Here is a 17,307-nt window from a genome sequence, read left to right on the forward strand (position 1 = left end):
AACGCTGAGCTCAGGAGCTAAAAATTCATAAGAGGGAGACAAGTTCATACGTTGTGGTCTGCAAGGGTATTTTTTTGCAGTTTTTGTCAATTTAGTAACATATGATTAGGAAAAAACTTGCTTGATATGAATCTCAGATTTTACAGTTAAAAGAAATGCTTCCTCACCAGAAAATTAGATGAGTTTTAACCGGAACCTGACTTTTTACCAAGTTACTTTAATCAAAGTAATTATCTAGGACAATATAAAATTTATAAAAAGCACAGGTTCGAGTGATCTATCGTATTTACGTGTATATCTCCAAATGTTGAGTACTGGATAGCCTTGTTCTGCAGTGCCGGCTTATTATGCGGCGGGTCCTCGCCTGACATCCCAAAGGTCGCAAGTTAGTTCCACCGGAGTCTCAGCTGGGTAGATTGGGTTTATGTTAAGTATGGATACATTTGTACGCTCAGTTGTTAAACTTTATAAAACTACGATGTAAAGTCCAAATATCGCTGTTTTCAGTGAGGTGTGAATAACAAAAAAAATATATAAAAAAATTAAACCATAAAATTCCCTCGAAAATCAGATTTCTCAAAAGACGGCATATGTTGAACACGATATCCATAGCGATAATCTGAAAAAATTGCTCATTCTACGTATACGTTTTACTTTTACCTCTCCGGAGCCATATAATGAACGAAATCTAAGACCAACCGTCCCTGGCTTACGACAATGTACCAACCCGATCCTTTCCTGCCCCGGACCATCTTTCTTAACCCTCAAAACTTCACATCCACCGATTCCTCCATTTTCCCAATCTTCTCCACCCTTTCCCTTCCAATTAATTTTCTATTTCTCACCCTCAACCGTGGACCCAACCCTCCTGAGCACACCTACCGCCATTCTACCTCCCGTAACCCGTAACCAAATCTCAACCCATCCCCTTTCTCTTAAAGCACCTTTAAACCCCTACTGACACCTTTCCGCCCTCTACCCCCATCCTCGCGAACCAACACCTTCGCTTCACGGACCGAAAACTCACACCTACCGCCCACATAAACCCTTTTGTGATCCCTTTACACATCCCATAACCCTTCAAGCCCAACGTTCTCTCAAACTCAACTCTGACGCACTCCTCCCATCCACCCACCCATCCCACTCTCTCCAAAGCCATTCTCCAACACCTTTAAAACCCCATCCACTCATTTCCATCCCGAACCATTTGACTCCATGGGTTTTTGCGCCGCTGAAAATGAAACCATTAATTTCCAGCGCGATGCCTGAGAGATAATTTGACTGTCGCGAGTTATTGGACTGGCTTTGGAGGCTCAGCGGATAGCGGTGTGTGCGTAGTAGCGAAAACTAAAGTGGGATAAGAGAGCAGAGAAATCTGCAGGAGTGACTCCTGCCTGGATTTGGGGAATGGGAGAGGGGTAAATGGGTAAGGGTATTTCGGTAGCAGTGGGAAAGTAAACGGAACAATGAATCAGATTACACAAGAAGGACCGCGGTTGTATGGTTACCTAGGACCGTCATTTTACGGGTATTTTATTACCATAATCCGTCATTTTACGCGTATTAACTATGAGAAAAATCCACAGAGAAAAATTCATTGGCCTTGCCCGGGATTCAAACGCATATCTCCCGATTTCAGGAGATCCGGGTTTGAATCCCGATCATGGCGAATGAATTCCGCAGAGAATTGTTGAAACCCGATTGTGGTCCCCAGTATTTGTTGGTTATTTTCACTAATATTATTGAATTTGTATTTGCTTAAAATAGGCGTTTAAGTTTAAAAGGTGTCAGTTAAGTGTTGCGCTTTTGTCAATTCTTGTTAATTAAATCATATTCAATTTATGAGTTTACTTAGCTGCATCATTCAAGGGATCACTTTGACATACTCAATTTCCTGGTGTTAACGAGGTCATTGATATAAAATAAAAGATGTGGGTCAGCAATATTTCCTTCTAAAACATGCATCCATTAGGGGCAGATATTAACTTTTTTCGAGAATTGTAGAGACCGATGGTGAATTTTGAAAATCTCCCTTTCAAACCTGCTACACGTCGCGACCTATCCTTACAATTATTTATCCCGCACGGCATATGTGAATTGCGGACTCTCGAGTTTCCAGTTTAGAGGAGGTTACCCTGCTGCCGTCCACCTACTTGCAAACCTTTAGGCCATCTTACGTAACAATTTCGTAAATATTTAAAAAAGCACACGTCTTACGTTTTATAAACTTGTATGCAAACGATAAAAGCCAGGCTGTATTGCACATTAGTCGATGTACACACTTATTATTTTACACATCGCGCAAAAGACTTGATCGATCTAAGTGCTGATTTTGCTAAATAAATAATTTTGATTTAAATCACAGCGTAGATTTTGTAAGAGCTCAAAGAGTGTGATGTAAAAACAAATATTTTTCTCGTGAATGATATGCTGCGACGCAAACCATACAGGTTTTCTTAAGTATGGCACATATCACGAAGTTGTAATCGATGTTTCCCTTCGCATGAACAATCATCACCACAGGCACATTTGGCAATTCAATTTATTTTTCTAAGATGTAAAGGTTGGAAAAACTTAATCGTAAACTAAACAGTATTCATTGGAGTACATTCAAGAGCACAGGTAATGCGAATTCCGCAAAATCCAATTCACGATGACATTTCCTCAAGGAAGATTTATTTTGATGCCTAATGACTTCCTCCCTTCCTTAAATTGGAAATTGCCTAATTATGGCATGTTGTATCAATTCCCGGCATTGCCTGGCCTTAGAAATTCGCATGAAGCTCACGGCTTGATATTAACCCCTCCACGGTTATCCTCGATCTTTTTCCTAGCAAATCACCATAGAAACCTTTTTCAGGGAACAAGTTGAAGAAAAGTAGTCGCGTAATATAAGCTAGAGTAAAATATTGCGAATATCTTGGCTCTGTCTCCAGCCATGAAAAAAATCACCAGAAATATTTATTCCTCCCTGTAACATTTTCAAGGTCAACTCCCGTCGGAACGAGGAATCAACTGTTTCCAAGTACTCAAAATTCACTCGGAGGAAGGTGATCTTAGAGGTAAATTCTATGCCATAAATTCCTAACACTTGTACACCACAAATCAAGCATAACCTACAAGATACATATTGACATCTTAAGGGGAGAAATATGCTTTGATGAGGATAAATAAGTAGGTTCATATCGTTTTTGTCTCTACTAAGGAAACCAATATCTTTCAGCTCTTCTTCGTGTACCAACTTATATCTCACTTTAAATATCTATTTGATCCAATTTGCCGTATGGAAAATATGAATCGATAATTTATCTCAATCAATGAATGGTAATAATAAAAATAAATTAAAATAGCTCTCAATAAAAATAATTAGTTGTATATTTATGGGCAGTAAATATAAGTTTCGATTTAGCACAAAATAAGCTACTTAGAGTTTTAAGTAATAGAAAAAATGAAGTAACGGTAAATACACAGCTTAAATGGTTTTAATACGTTACTAATTCTCTGAATAGTATTATAAATCACTGACCACAACAAATTCAGCATTAGAATCAAAGCTATATAATATACAATGAATTTCAATACGGGAAGAATTACTTTAATATATTCAACGACAGAGAACGAAAAATAATTACACTTTAGCTACTTAAGGCCCATCCTCTGGCCCGGTAGAGTAAGAAATTTGCAGAAAAATGTTGGTAAATCAAAGATAACAACGGCTTTCAAAGTGGCAACCCTAAATTCTGGGCTTCCATGCCGAAATTGGTGGCGATAAACTAAGCTCTAACACTGGGAAAGGCCTCACTGTGACATTAAGGTTTAGTGAAATTTACATCCTTTCACTGAGACCCTTGACCATCGAAGGAATTATGGTGAAGTAGCCGAACCATGAGACTGCCTCATTTTGACAAAAATGTCCGTGTTCTCCCTGGGAAGGTTTTCATTAGCATAATCCTTCAGTCCACTCCTTCACCCTCATCGGAGCAAGCCGAGTTTCATAAACCTTATGAAGGTCTGTGTAATATGCTCAAAACACTAGCTACTGACCCGTCCGTTTGAGAAAAAAGCATTCCCATCCATTTTCAGAGAGATCCTAATTCACCCAGTAGTATTACATCCATTAAGATGAGCTATTAAAAAATGCGAATGAATTTTTATCACTCCTCAATAACAGTTATGAACGCTTAAGTTTAGAAGGAAGTAAGAGCCGGGGTAAAATTGAAAAAATCATCAAAACCACTCATAAAAAAATCTATTCTGCCGTCTTAAACCACTAAAGACCAACACACTGAACCTAGGTTCTGTAAAATACCTCTTTGTATACTTTACTCTGAGGCATACGTTGTACATGCTCTTAGGCATTTTAATTTTTGGGAAAAAGAAACAGAATGGGTATTCACATATTTTTCTCCATGTATACCATCCAAGCAAAGAGAGGAAAGCATACAAAAATCTGGGAGAAAATACACATTCGTTTAAAAATGTCTCATTTTTATTCTGATTTGCATTCTGGATCTTGCCTATATTACATGGAAATATGGTTACTAATTATTCAGCGTGCGATTTATTAAAATAAGAAGTCTTTATGTTGAATTTTACTAAGACAAATAATATAAATAATATAAAAGACTAAATCAATAGATTTCAGCCTAAGGTAAGCATGTATCGTAATTTTGACGGCTGGTATCGTAAGGCATCATTTTGAATAAATCAACAATTAAAATTGAGTTATAAAATAAATTATTTATGAGCTATGAATTTCAACGAGACTGAATGATTTAAATTTGAGTATATATTGCAAAATGAATTGAATAAATGCAAACATTTTATTTATTAAATCATTAGAAGGAAATGGTATTATTTTCTGATTATTATTTACACAGTATATTAAGGTTGAACTTACTAAATTAAATAGAAACAGGACATACATTTATTTTTCTATTGACTCTGAATTATGTCAATTCGTAAGAAACAAAATAGTTATAGGGGCACTAATTTAAGAGACAACATATTAATACATCAAGTTTAAAAACATCCACTGGGTAGCAATATAAAAGAGATCGTCATGCATTTATTTATTTTAAGAAAATGTTTCTGAACATCTCATTACCATCGCAGTTTTTTTTCGCCAAAAAATCAGATACTTCAATAACTCGCCTGGGAAAATAAACAAATTGAACCTTAATAACGCATCAGCTCGTAAATGGACGCAAAGGTTGCTGAGAGGTGGACTCATTTCATTCGCAAAACGACAACGGCTCAGATGTCCATCCAATTTTTCCCGGGGATTCCGCAATTTTTATCATCCGGAGAGGATCATAATCATCAGATTGTCTTTTTCACCGCTAAGCCCTCTTAACCTCTTTTTTTCTCCTTCCCGATCCCTCACTCCCGCTACCCAGTCCAGATTTATTGCCGACCAAAGTCCAAATATCTTATTTTCCGCCCGCTGGATCCTCATCTCTCCCCACTGCTAACCGCTTTACTGACCCAACTCATCGTCCGAGGCGACCTCAAACCCCATTCTCCCCCCAATCTTTGCTGCACCCACTTGTTCCTCTTCACGGCACAATCCCAACCATCTCCCTTCCAACTAGTGTGGCCTCCATAATTGCGTGTAACGTTGATGCGTTATTGCTACAGTGATACATGACGCCAATTTAGTGTTGCGTATGGCCATTTAGGAACTTCCTTACCTTCACTTTTACCCCAAAGACTTCATGAAGCTCACACGTAAAACCGACACTCAAAAATCATTTAAAAGGCAATACATACGACGGTTGTTCAAAAATTATCGGACATTCTGTCCTTCCGCGTAAATGGTTGAAGAGCTGGCGGCCAAGCTTAGTGGGGATGTGGAGGGGACTGTCATGCACGCACTGTTTCGTGCCATGACAAAGCTTCAGTCACCGGCAGTCAGCCTTTTAGAGTAGACCTCTCTGTTGTGCTTGGCTGTTTTTATCGAGTTATAAAATGGAAGAAAAACTTGAGCAGCGTAACTGCATCAAATTTTGACAAAAGCTTGGCGATTTGCAAGTGGAAACAATTCGCAAAATTATACAGGCTTTTGGGGAGTCTGCCATGAGCAGTACTAGCATAAAACAGTGGTACAATCAATTCAAAAATGGTCGAACGTCAGTGGAAAGTGAATCGCGTTCAGGCGGGTTAATACAAGGTCAGGATGGCAGTCTTCTTTGACTCCTGTTGATTGGTGCATCATGAGTACGCACCGCACAGCCAAATCATCACAAAAGAATACTATCTTGAGGTTCTTCGTCACCTAAGTGACACTGTGCGGCACAAACGGCTGCATCTGTGGGCAACAAAAGCTTGGCAGCTCCATCACGACAATGCACTTGCCCACTCTGTACATCTAATTCCACGTTTTCTCGCTAAAAACAACACTCCTCTTGTTTTCCAAGCTTCTTACTCCCCCAAAATGGCTCCCTGCGACTTCTGGCTATTTCCTAAGCTGAAAATGCCCTGAAAGGAACTCCATGTCAAAAAGAGAAGACATTAAACAGAATATAACGGCCGAGCTTAGCAGCATTCCAAGAGATGCCTTCCAAAAATGTTTTGAACTGTGGCAGAAGCACTGGGAGAAGTATACGAATCGCCAAGGAGACCACTTTGAAGGAGAATAAAATTTCGTAGCTCTAGTTCAAAAAATGCACTTTTAACTAACAAAAATCCGATACTTTTTGAACAGCCCTCGCATACTACTGCTGGTCACGTTATGATACATGACTGCCTGATGAAAACAATCGTAGAAGGACAGGTGGAAAGGGACGGCTCACATTCACACATTCAAGCTGAGCAGAGCTAGCCACAATAATTACTATTTTTTTCAACAAATACAACCTGTCATACTTTTTATAATGACTGTTGTAGTTCCAATACCAATCTCTCATGTATTTAGACCGTTGGTTAACGATCATCAACACAAAACAACGTTAGCCTCTACCATTATTGGTAGTGTACCTTTTCATAGACCAAGTATTTTTACTTTTATTCCTTGGTTACAACAGAAAGTTTCATAAATTACCATTACTTTTTATCATTATTTTGGCAAAAATACAAAACGAAATTCGCATAAATGGCAAGGTGGTGAAAATCAAATGAATGACATTTTTCCGATGCTTAGGAGGCACACTTAAAACATAGCACATTACGTCGAAATATTTTTAAAGCATTCATTTAAATAAATGTCGGTCAAGTACTAGTAATTAACCGTTATTTAAATTACCATTAAAAAAATATATCTCTTTTATTCATGAAATTGGCAAAACTACATGAGTCCTGGAAGCATCCGAGTACTGCACTAGCTAATACATAGATCTAACTCTCATTTTTGATGATTTATTTGGGTAGGTACCTAAAATGGGAATCATAATCCCAAAAAAAGTCATCTAATACTGGCAATTTCGACAACACCAACATTTCCTACACGTACAGCATACTAGGCAGTATAATCTTCTCCTCACTTGATGTCTCCCCCTCACCTTTTTCCATCCAAAATGGCTTTTACGCTAAATTATTTTCCACACGTTTCATAAAAATAATGGCAAAATATATTCAGTCTCGCTTATTTCATCCCACTTTGATTTCCCGAACCACAGTTACAGCTAGAGACGATCACTCCCATCCACCAAAAAGTACCAAGCTCTTCGTCGCTTTTCCTTGAGAATCTCGCATTACTCGCGGAGTGCCTTAAGGGTACCCATTCCGTTGCGTCAGATTTCCTCCTGGCCAGGGCTCTCGCAAACACTCCCTCTGCCTCGAGTTACCTCTCATACCCCCGCTGCCAGCGTCCTTTGACATTTAGCCATCACCGCTGTCTCCCTCTCTCTCCTAGCGGAAATGGAGAACCTAATTCTAAGCTTTGCGTGAGGGTCAGCGGGCAATGCTGCCAATTATTGAACATTTAAATTGCCAATTCGTTCATACAGGAACGAGAATTCGTGGAACTCTTCCGAAATTAAAAGTATTCCTCTTCTGAAGAGATAATTTAATACTTCATAGGTAGGCAATTTCCTTTATATCGGATTTTACGGTGAGGAAGTTTGCAGTGAGTGGAGAAAATGATTTTTATTCACTCAACCTAAGGTATTCAGCATAAAGCACTTTCACAAGTCTGTAGATATATTAAATTTTCTTAATTATTTGCAGAAGTCAACGTAATATGAAGAGACGGCAATCGATTGGGAGGTAATAAAAACAATGTATGGACAAGCTAGCGGCAAAATACGCTGATTCCGTGGGTTATTCACCCCAACTTCATCATACCTCAAAAACATAACTACTTTAATACCAAAGCACAATCAATTGAACAAAAAACTCTAAAAATATTTGATAATTATATGAAATATAATTGGAGTAATTAGACATAATTAAAAATTCAGGCTTACTGACTAGTAAAGATCAAGGTCAAATATTACTGTGAATGATTTTCGGAATTTTGAGAAAGTAACATCATGTCATTAAGTTCCATCTTGGAAAGGTTCCCACAGTCGGTTTTTACGAGTAGCATTACAAGATACTCATTAAGTGCCGTTTCTTCAAGTCACAAACACATTGAAGTGGATGAAGAAACTTTTTTTGAAAAATGTTACCGTAGTTTGAAATCGTTTCAATCTTGACGTGGTGGATATCATATGGATCCATGGTAAAATATAACATGGATATTACTTCTGCTGATATTTATCACGAATACAACGATGTTTGCATGAACCTGGCAGTTAAGATATTCTCATACTTCCGATGCACTCAAAGCAATTAATTTATATCTAAATCATCAATTAAGTTACGAATTTGCACGCATCTAGTTTTCTATTACAATATATCATGAAAGTGAGCTTTTAAATCGATACTTAAAGCCCTTTTTAACCCTCAAGCCGGCGCGATAGTGAATAAAGTGCGCCAATCTTCGAAAACCAAGGATTTTAACATTGTACGTACATTCTGGTTTAGTAAGGCCTCGTGTATTCTTACAATGTACTTTGACTGTCAATAGTGCGAGTTTTCAAGGCTCGAAGTATTGTCGCTAATTTATCTTTAGGTCGGCAAGAGGAACCGACACCTATAGCGTACTAAGAACACCGCGCGACCGACCGTGTACCTCGTGCTTTGCTTTTCTTGAAATACCGAGTATTCTTACAATGTCATTTTGACTGTCTATTGCGTGAGTTTTTAAAGCACAAAGCATTTTAGAAAAATGTTTTAGACCGGCAAGAGGAACTCGTCACCCGTAGCGTATAAATTACGCCGCGTGACCGGCCGTGTACCACCTGTGCATCTTTATATCTGTACCATCTACAAATGTACAAGCTTGAACTAATTTCTACTGATATAGATAAATTTTAGCTAAAATCGAGTGTTATTATAAAAATTCTGCATGCATATGCGTATGCACATGCATGCATCGTGGACAAAGTACGCCACGCTTCGGGCGTGTAAAGATATCGGGCGCGCCCGCTCGAGGGTTAAGGAATAGCTGAAGTAACAACGTATTCACAAAATTACCATTCCTGATTGTTATTTTATAAAGCAATTCACACAGCAAACATTTTATACAGATAATAGTGCTCCAACGTGAGATCACCAGGCAGACAACCTTGAAATTAGATTCCCAAGAAACGTTCAAACTCCAGCATTGGTGCGGAATAGTCCCAATTCTGGGCCCTCATGGAGCAATTAGATTCACCTCCGTGGGTGCAGGCACACCCATCTGTATAATGGCGTATAATTGCCACGTTCTCCCTGTCTTCGGGTTCGTACCGAATTCAATCGTATTTACCTCCAATTAATTCCGCCAGCTTCAACCCTATTGGGCACCATGACGTCTCACTCTAAAGGAAATGGGAACCTATGAAGGGCGACAGTAGCTGACGATAGCGTATGAATAGTGTGGGAAGCTACACTCTGCAGCCGAATGAAAAATAAAGGGGAGGTGGCCTTGGGTATGGATTAAAGTTTCGTAATACCTGCCGTGGCGAAGCAGTTTTCTATCGCGCCCGAAGCATGCTTAACATTCTTCCAACTTACCTAAAGAAGGCAGAGGATCGTTAAAACTCAAGATATGGCTGTAATGAAACGCACAAATGATTTTCGGAATAAAATGAAAGAGTATTGAGAGTGAACCTTAAAAATATTCCCGTTCCATCGCTCTATTCCGTGGTGAATTACGTTCTAAAAAGTAACACGGTCATCTTAAAATTCTTAGGAAAGGAAATGCAGAAATTTCTTAATATTTCTCGTCATCAATAATGCAAAACATTTAACTCAGTATTTTCTGAGATTAGTAAAAAAAAAGTACTTGATTATTAGGGTTTACTGCTTCCATATTCCCTTAATAGCTCAAAATGATTGGTTATATTTCAACAAATTAGAGGTCACGAAAAAGGTCTAAATGCGACTGGCTGAGTAGGATTGATGCATAATCTAAAGCAGGGGTTCCCAAACTTTTTTGTACCACGCCCCCCCGCTACACATATCAGCTTTCCATTTTGCAATACCCTATTTCCACGGTGCCGTACATACCAACTCCTACTTGTACATGTACTTGTACTCGTACAAGTATGTGCCTATTTGTTACGGTGAGTAGGTAGATTTTTTTGTTCACTGTTGAATGCGGTAACGCAGAATGGAAAGATTCAATAATTGTACGTATCTGAGGAAATTCTTTTTGTAATTTTTTTATTTATTTCATTTGGGTGTCACGCCCCCCCTGGACTTTCTCGCGCGCCCCCCCGTTTGGGAACCCCTGATCTAAAGGGTACGAAAGGTATACAACTCACAATAATGGTTCGTATCCATATAGTGTGTTAGAAATCGGGTAAGCCGTTGCAACAAATGCACTAAATTTAAAAAAAGGTGAAAAGAATAATCACCATTGAAAGGCGTACACAATTTACGTATAAATATAAATTGAATTTTTATGCCCATGCAATACATAAATGACATAATAAATATGAAAATAACAGTGGATTTTAAACAAGAGATTAGAAACTAAATATAAGGTATGTGACTTTAGTATTATGATAACTTATGCAAATTTAAATAATTTACCTCTTGTATATTTTTTTAAATCGGAAAAAGGATTGGAAACTGAAATTACAGCGCAATAAAGTTTCAATTAAATTTATTGCAGGGATATTGATTATTGCTCAGAATTTTGCAAAAAAAACAACATTTATTGAAAAATCCATCTAAAAAATCGAGAAACAGGGCGAAAATATTTTAACAAAGTACCAGAGGCAATAGATAGAGCTATTTTCGTTATTTACCTTACTTTTCATGTACAACCATTCCTGATAGAGCAAATCTGCCATACCAGTGATCAAAGAGCTTAGATCTGCTATTCTAAGTTTGAAAACACGATCACACCGCCTAACTATACATCAAAGAAAGCGAGTACGTATTTGTCTATGATACGAAGCGGTTGGAGCATTCTTCTCAATTGAGTAGAGCGTTTGATACTTGGTCTATCCATACCAATTAATCCAATCTCCCTTTCGCTAAAGGCGGCTCTGCAGGAAGACTATTAGAGTAATCAAAATATTTCTCAGTCGAGGACGAGCCATTTAAGTCACGCGGAAGGCTATTCCAATATACCTGGTAGCACCTAATTAAAGGATGCAATAGCAGGTAGCATTAAGGATTGCCCGTATTTTTCTCACATTACTAATTGATGCGCAAGTTCAGAAACTAATTCACAAATGCTTTGCAGGCTACTTTGAACGCTACTTCGATGAGGTGGAATGCGGTAACTATGAACATTTTTTATCAAGGCTTTCACTATTAAAGCTACAGAATGGTCCCCGTTTTATGAAAACACCTCAGTTTCTCCTAAACACAGTAAAAATGCCACTTATCCATCCTCGATGCATCATTGTTCAAAAATCGGTCAATCGACAAGAATATCAATCTCTCATCTGCGAAATGTGAAGAAATCGCTGAAATTAAGGAAAATGCCCAAAATTATTTTTTCAGCTTCATTGTTTTGGGAAAGGGCCCTAGCATTCCCTGAAATCAAAAATAATGGAATAATTCCATTGTTATGGAAACGCCGAAGCGTTTCCTAAAAATGGTAAAATAATATAGGGGAAAATATTATTAAGTCTCGAAAGAGATGCTGCGTTTGGGGGAGAAAAAATCGAACATGGAAACATAGACCTAACAAATGCGAAAAATTATGCTTTGATGGAGCTTTCGAAAAATATTTTTACTCCACTGATACTAAAAAATATCGTAATAATTTACATAATTTTTCTACGCAACTCTACTAAACACGCTGCGATTATCTTTCAGTCATAATCAGGTACTCATATATATATGCATATCAATAACAGTTTATCGGTATCTAATAATAACACGTGTAGTAGAGTTAAGACATAAAATTGTGGGCAGAACGATATTTTTTTGTATCATTTGATATGCTGTTACTATACTATATATAACATATGTTATTCACTATATCTCTCCGTAAAGTTGACTTTATTAAACAGTAGAATACAATAAAAACACCATTTTGAGGTTTTTAAAATAGTATGAAACTCAAATAAATGTGGGAAAGAAAAAGAATGAATATTGCAGAAGTCTGATAACAAACTTTGAGCGAAAATTTATCCCACAGTCTTAAATTTAAAAAATTCTAATGAAAAGTTTCCTATTTTTTAAATAACAGTGCTGCATGAATGTATTTTGCTTGCCGTATTCAAAATTTTCCTGTTATATGATAAGCTGCGCGACAAATCGCGTCTCAAAACGTTTTTCTACGCTGCACCGCTATAACCGAGTTTACAAATTCAAGGTTATATTTCATAACATACTAATTTTAAGAGGCCTAAAGACCCTCATAAACACCCTCATGTGATTATGCCTCGCTTACCTTTTTCAATTTAATTATAACTTTTGAGCAAAAATGAATTTTAAAAATTATTATCCTACCATATGAACGCTGTAATCCGCTTCTCAACAGAAAAGAGGGATTGAAAGCATTAAATCCATTGGCAACGCACTCATCATTTCCCAATAATTGCTCTCAAGCATCAACGCAATTTCCCATGACCGTCCACCCAATCCCCGCAAATGCGGTGATAACACAAAACCATCCCTCAAAAGTGAGCGAAAAGCAAAATTTCCACCCATTCACATCATTATCCTTGCCTCAGTGATGAATCACAAAACCGTTGCCTTGGCAATTACACGTTCAGCGACCCCCCCACACCCCCTTCCCGCTTCTCATCATGTACCACCTAACTCGGCGGATCCCTTCAAATATTGATACATGCTCCACGATTCCAGACTCATCCACCCCTATTTCACAAAGGGGTGGAGTTTAGTTTTGGACAAGGTATGAGAGGGACAGGGCCGCCGTAACCAAACACACAAGCCCACCACTGGAAAAAAATCCGCAGGGCTCTCACTCACGGTAATCGACTGTGATTGATTAGTTTTCAATACCGGCATAAACAAAAGGTCTCACCTTCGTCATTTCACCACGGTCGCTCGCCCTCTACCGTTATTATCACCAAAACACCGGCCGAATAGGACCGTTATGTCTCCATGTGCTACAAAACGTGTGTACCGCAAGGATCTATACTGGGACCTCTAAGGCTACTACATTTTCCAGAAGCGCCAGCTTTTCATCCTAAACTAGGCTGGACACCACAACCGCCTGAGTCTAACACTACCTTCATCCAGCGACGATATCCACCTTATTACAGCACGTGACGTTCACTTGACGTAACGACCCCTTTACGAAGCGTTAACATGAAGGCCAGCGGGAGCTCATAGGTGTTTTCACCCGACCTAACCAATTCAACTCACATGTCTCACCTCCATTATGGGGTTTACCCCAGCGAACCCTGAGCACATTTGTCTTCTCTCTTGATTATTATTCACCTTACCATGAGGAAGACTTGGTGAATAACTAGGGCAAGACTCAACCGTACTGTTCCCATTTTAATGACCACCAATGAACTGAGTTGAGAGAATATGAAATTGAGTGACTGAGAAGCTTACCGCAGTATATTTTTTAATAACTATACTCCCTTGAAATGAATAACTTCGATACGGCGCCGAAATTAAAGTAAGAATGTTTTCTCAATGCTAACAATATTTTTTCTTTCATTAGGAAGAAAAATAAGTCTAATGAGCACAACTAAAATATTAATGATGCGCTTGTAAAAAGAATAATTTATCAACGTGCATAAGATTTTAGATTGATTAAAATATATAAAATATTGACAAATGTGTTTTCACCTCTTTTGTAACCCCTAGAAATTCAGCCCTTCAAAAATCTTCCTATCTGTGTGGATGATAGTAGGTGCACTCGATTTAATTGTTACCATTTGTTTCAATGAATTACTCGAGGTAGATGAAAAAATTAAGAAGCTAATAGGAGGGGAGTCCAAGTGCCTTATAATGGGTGCATATCGGGTCATTAACCGTCATACCGGTTCGACAATCTAAATTCAAGAACACAAACCTTAAATAATAAAGCAATTTCGGTTCTTGCTATGCATTTTTTGCCGACTCCCGTTTCGCTGGTGAAAGGAGCATAGACTATATAGATTAGAATAAAAAACCACATTTTCGCAAAAATACTACGTTTTCCTGAGGAACTAAAGAAATAGAATAAATTTTCTATGAGACTCACAGAGGCTTTAAATTATTTGTTTCATCCACAACGAAAAACTCCGGGCGTATGTTCCACTATAACTCTCAGTTTATGCTTAATTACATAATTACATCATTACATAATTAAACCATGAAATACAATAAACTGCACTTAGTTACATTTTTATTGATGCAACGTATATATTGACTGCTATAGTGGAAGATGCGCCCAACATTTTTCGTTGCATATGAATCAAATGCCGGGGTGACTCCGTAACTAATGACACCAAATTTTATGACATCACAACCTTTATTCTTGGTGCTTGCAATTTTAATAGTGCATTATCACATCCGTTAGAAACACCATGTAACCTTTCAACATAATACCCGTCCTCTCCATTAGACTTACGTCCCCTTGGAACTAAAGCGTGCATTCCAATTTCACTAGGCTTTCTGCTTCTACAAGTACGATGAACTGAAGGGTACCTTAAACTTACTCCAATATATCGCTTCCCATCATCAAATCAGGGTATACTTGAGAAACATAACATTCCGTAGAAATTAGATTTTTTCAATCCTAAATAACCGAGCGTCTAATAGAATTCCTGTCGGTGCTGATAAATAATATCTCGTTTATTCTGGATTAACTATGGATCTCCGCTTGGATATACCATCAATTTTAGAACTAATATCCTCTTAAAATGATGCATTTTTGTTGATTTTTATATTTACTTTAGATAATATATGACTATAAATTCCACTATAATTATTATATTTATTAATTTCTGAACAATGAGAGGGTTTGTGCAGTATAATCATACAAAGCGGCGTATATCGGGGGTCGGAATATATTTAAAAGTGAAATTCAAATTTTTTCGTAGTTGTAATAGTTACAATGCCAACAAATTATTTGTATTAGTTATATATAAATCCATTTCAATGCATCACTATGAATGTTTTTCAATTTAAGTGTCATGCATATATTAATTTGTACAACTTTATTCTGATTTTTGATGACTATTTTCAGGTACATTTCTTTGCAATGAGCGTAGAGAAATAATATTATCCGGTTTTGTGAGGGTCATTGTACAAGTTGCGCTCATAATATTGCCTCGCGAGTACAATTTGAGCAACTCTGGTTGTGGTATATTTAAGCATGGCGTATCAATTTAACTCTCTGGAGGTCCGGAATCTCCTGTGTCCATTCGCGAGCACGAAGTAGTAATTGCTATAGCTAAACGCCCGAATTGACGTATTGGCAGTGGGTGCTGTTCGATACCTCTTCTGCATGGAGATGACTTTGACCGTCATTTTGCAACGATTTGTGCTAATTGTACATGTTGGTTTAAATAATCACCAAACAAAAAATGGGGCACCACAAACGCTCATTAACACATATGAGTTTCTCTATCGGTGTATATATTATTCAAAGCTACGCATTTTGACGATCGCACCAAAGTTTGATCATCACCTTGAGAGAAGTCATCATAATGCCACTAGTGAACTCGTAAACACGATATATTATAGTGTGATTGATAAGGTTAAACATGATGAAACATTATCCACGTATACCGTTTCACAAGGAATACCATACCGTGATAAGGTCTACCACTGTGTACACGATCTTCAATATTGGTGGTCCCATTCTCACTAAATACTCGTTGTTCCCACTGACTAACTGTAGTACGATCGACATCATCATCTCTATCTACCCTTTCAAACCTTTCGTGAATGTTTCTGACAGTCTCATTCTCAGAACATAGCAACTTGCATCTATTTTGGCACGAAAACTTCCTGTATGACCAACTTGTCCACCAACGTTTCTGTCGCTCTTTGGCTTCTCCTCTTTTTATTTTTTACAACCTTCTAGAGCTTGGTACAGAAGAATTTTTCGTGTTTAAACCAAGCCTTTCCTTTAATTCAGCGTTCTCTACCTTTAAAGCCAATTCTCTGCTTTTAAACTTTCATTCTCTCTTTCAGTCTTCCTATTTTTTCTTCTGATTTTTCTATTTTTTTTCCTGTAAATTTTTGAAAATTTCTAAAAGCTTTGCCACATTACCTCACTTTTATTCTATGATTATCTATTCTTCTTCATTTGTTCGCAAATTTTTGTTCAATCAAATTTTTAAATGGCCTTTATTGTAAACATATTATTTGGCATCTGGATACATACAATTCACTTCCCAGGAATCCTAAATTTTTTGCTACGCAAACAAGTGCTTCTTATATTTTTCCATAGCGAAATGTACCAACTTTACATATTTATCACGATTCCTGCAAAGTTGGCTTTCATCATCTTAAATATTTGACACAGAAACCTCTGTCTGATGATACAGGCACGAGTACTTTTTTTCTGATTTGTATAGGAGGACACATTACGCCGTTCTCAGTTCTCTCAGATTAATTCTTATTTTTTTTTGGCCTTATTCTCTTTCAATTATAACACACAAAATTCAACCCTTATACTAACCGGAGCGCTCTAGTTATTTAGCGTATCTATATCCGCAAAGTAGCTAGTGTTTCAGTGGCTGCTCAAATATTTTCTCTACAAACAAAGGAAATGGTGAGCTTCTCGCTTATTGAGAGCCGAAGCTTATATTTCATTCTCTTTGTGCAATTACCTAACGTAAATATGAAAAATAAAGCAAAAATGCGTCATTTTAAGATGATATTAGCTCTAAAACTGAT

Source organism: Ischnura elegans, chromosome 10 (genome assembly GCF_921293095.1).
Source record: "Ischnura elegans chromosome 10, ioIscEleg1.1, whole genome shotgun sequence".
NCBI classification, from domain to species: domain Eukaryota; kingdom Metazoa; phylum Arthropoda; class Insecta; order Odonata; family Coenagrionidae; genus Ischnura; species Ischnura elegans.